The 2,500-nt window shown below is 33.8% G+C and overlaps 1 long non-coding RNA gene across 1 annotated transcript in view; it reads right to left on the bottom strand.

Moving 5' to 3' along the window:
- LOC118765325 overlaps positions 1-380 on the bottom strand; it is a 20,217-nt gene extending 19,837 nt beyond the window's left edge. The window contains exon 1 of the long non-coding RNA XR_005001164.1: positions 242-380. This is a non-coding gene — a long non-coding RNA (uncharacterized LOC118765325). The remainder of the gene's footprint in view (positions 1-241) is intronic.
- Positions 381-2,500: the final 2,120 nt, after the last annotated feature.

The following is a 2,500-nucleotide window of genomic DNA, read 5'->3' as shown; positions in this document are numbered from 1 at the left end:
TATATTTGCATATAAATTGAGGATATAATCATTAAAATGATTATACCAGTGATCAGCATATAAAAATAACACCATATCGGTAGAGTTAATATTTAAGTATATAATTATAATTAAGGCGCTGGAGGGAGACAAAAGGGGAACAAATTTAGAATGGTTTGTGGACATTTAACATCTACTTCTAGCACATTGGCGTTGTCCCTCCAGCGTCATTGATTATAATTATATATTTCTAATTATACACTTAACCTTCTATCTACCAATGGGTCCAATGGACTCATTTCAGTTGCTTTTTCCTACTGTTTATGTTATTTGATTCTGCTGATTTCTCGTGACTCTAATTTTTTCCTGACTCTCTTTTATTTGTCAAATGGGAAATTTTCCGTATGTTTATAAAAACTAGAAAACTTTATTTTATACATTAATTACCGGATGGGTCTATTGAACCCTCAATCAAATTCAGATAATACTCTTGTAATTCTAAACAGAATAAAAGCAGTTTCAAATATTATTTTGCTAGATATTTATCAGTTATAAAATAGATAAAATTGTATTCAATTTATTTGCTGAATTTTATATAAAAGAGGAAAAATTATGGAAATATTCCTGTAAATTTGAGTGGTATTGCATCACCTTCAATCTGCTAGGTTATAGGATGATGCAACATATCTATGTGATGACGCTTTTCTTACAATATATTGCATCATCTTTCAGGAGAGCAATATCTGCCGTTAGTCTCATATAGTTAAGTTGTGCTTTCCAATATGCCTAGACGGGAAAACTTGAGTGAAAACCAAATATCAGAAAGGTTACTGGAATTAGATGAAAAATGGGAAGAAGATAGTAGTGATTCCATCTTTTGCTCTGAAGATAATGGTGAAAGTGATTGCGTGCTGGACAGTTTAGGTTCTGTGTCATCAGATGATGAAGATACTCAAAAACAATTATCTGCAAACCACCCAATTATGAATGAGCAAGAAGTTTGGTATTCTAATCTTCTTACTCAAGCAGCAGTAAGAACTTCATCTTGCAATACTGTGCACCAAGAATGTGGGCCATCCCATTTTGCTAAAAGGTCTTGCGATAGCATTGAAACATGTTTTACTATCTTTGCGCGCCAGAATCTCATTGAAGTAAATCGTAAATGGACAAATGTTGAAGGCCAGGTTGTTTACAAAGATAAATGAAAGGAAAGTGATCTCTCTGAACTAAAGAAATTTATTGGACTGATTATTCTTATAAGTGTTTATAAATCTAAACAAGAAAATGTCAAACAGTTATGGAGTCAAGAAGATGGCTGCCCAATATTCAACACAATTATGAGCCGAGGAAGATTTCAACAGATTTTACAAGTATTGCGCTTTGATGATTCTAGTGCAAGAAAAAAAGAAGAGAAGTGATGATAAATTGGAGCCCATAAAAGAATTATTTGAAATGTGGAATCAGAATTTGCAAGATGGATATGTTCCAAGTGCATGTACAACAGTTGATGAACAATTAGTTTCATTCAGATGGCGCGCTGCCCATTCCGGGTATATGTTCCTTCAAAACCATATATTTATATATTATATAAAATCCGTTCTGCCAGTCTGTCTGTGTGTCTTCTAGGATCTCGGGCATCCTCGATCCGATTGCGCTCAAATTTGATACGTAGATACCGATGGTATCAGGACGTGTATAAATCTTGAAAAAATTACAAAAATCGATTCCAGGTGAGAATGCGATCGATTAAGCCGTGGGAACGTGCATTTGTACTTACAAGAACATCAGCTGTTGGGATCGATACTACGCGTACGCGAGAAAAATGTACGTGCAGTTTGCGCAAAAAAAGTAGGCTGGCTTGAAATAATGCCACAAAATGGGACGGTCGGACAAGTTGTTTAACAACTCAGCACCGTCCATTGGGGCATTTTGCTCGTGCATACACACACGCACACACACACACACACACACACACACACACACATATATATATATATACATATATATATATATATAATATATATATATATATATATACATATATATATTGAGAGAAATGACAAGACAATAAAACAATGAAAGAGACCTTATGTAAATAGAGGAATTTATCTGTAAATATAAAATGTGACAATTATACGGTAGCCATGATAAAACTCCAAGTTTCGGATGTCGGTGGGAGGGGAACCCTCGCTGGCATTTCTTCAGTTATCGGGCCATCGAAAAAAATGCTACAAAAATGACCGACATCCGAAACTCGGAGTTTTATCATAGCTACCGAATAATTGTCACATATCATATTTACAGATACATATATATATATATATATATATATAAAAAATTGAATAAGGGTAGAAATTGATAGTAATCAATTAAAACCAGTGGCCTAGCATATTAAAGAAATCCGAAGATTAAAATATTTTTACATACAAAATTTAAAGGACTGACCACTAAAAGTGGACGGTCAATATGCTAGATATAGACGTCAAAATCGCTATTTTCCACGAAGAATGTGTTCTCAAAT

The sequence above is a fragment of the Octopus sinensis genome, linkage group LG11 (genome assembly GCF_006345805.1).
Source record: "Octopus sinensis linkage group LG11, ASM634580v1, whole genome shotgun sequence".
In the NCBI taxonomy this organism is placed as follows: Eukaryota; Metazoa; Mollusca; class Cephalopoda; order Octopoda; family Octopodidae; genus Octopus; species Octopus sinensis.
Note: the sequence above shows the minus strand (reverse complement) of the source record. Positions and strands in the feature narration are given on the sequence as shown.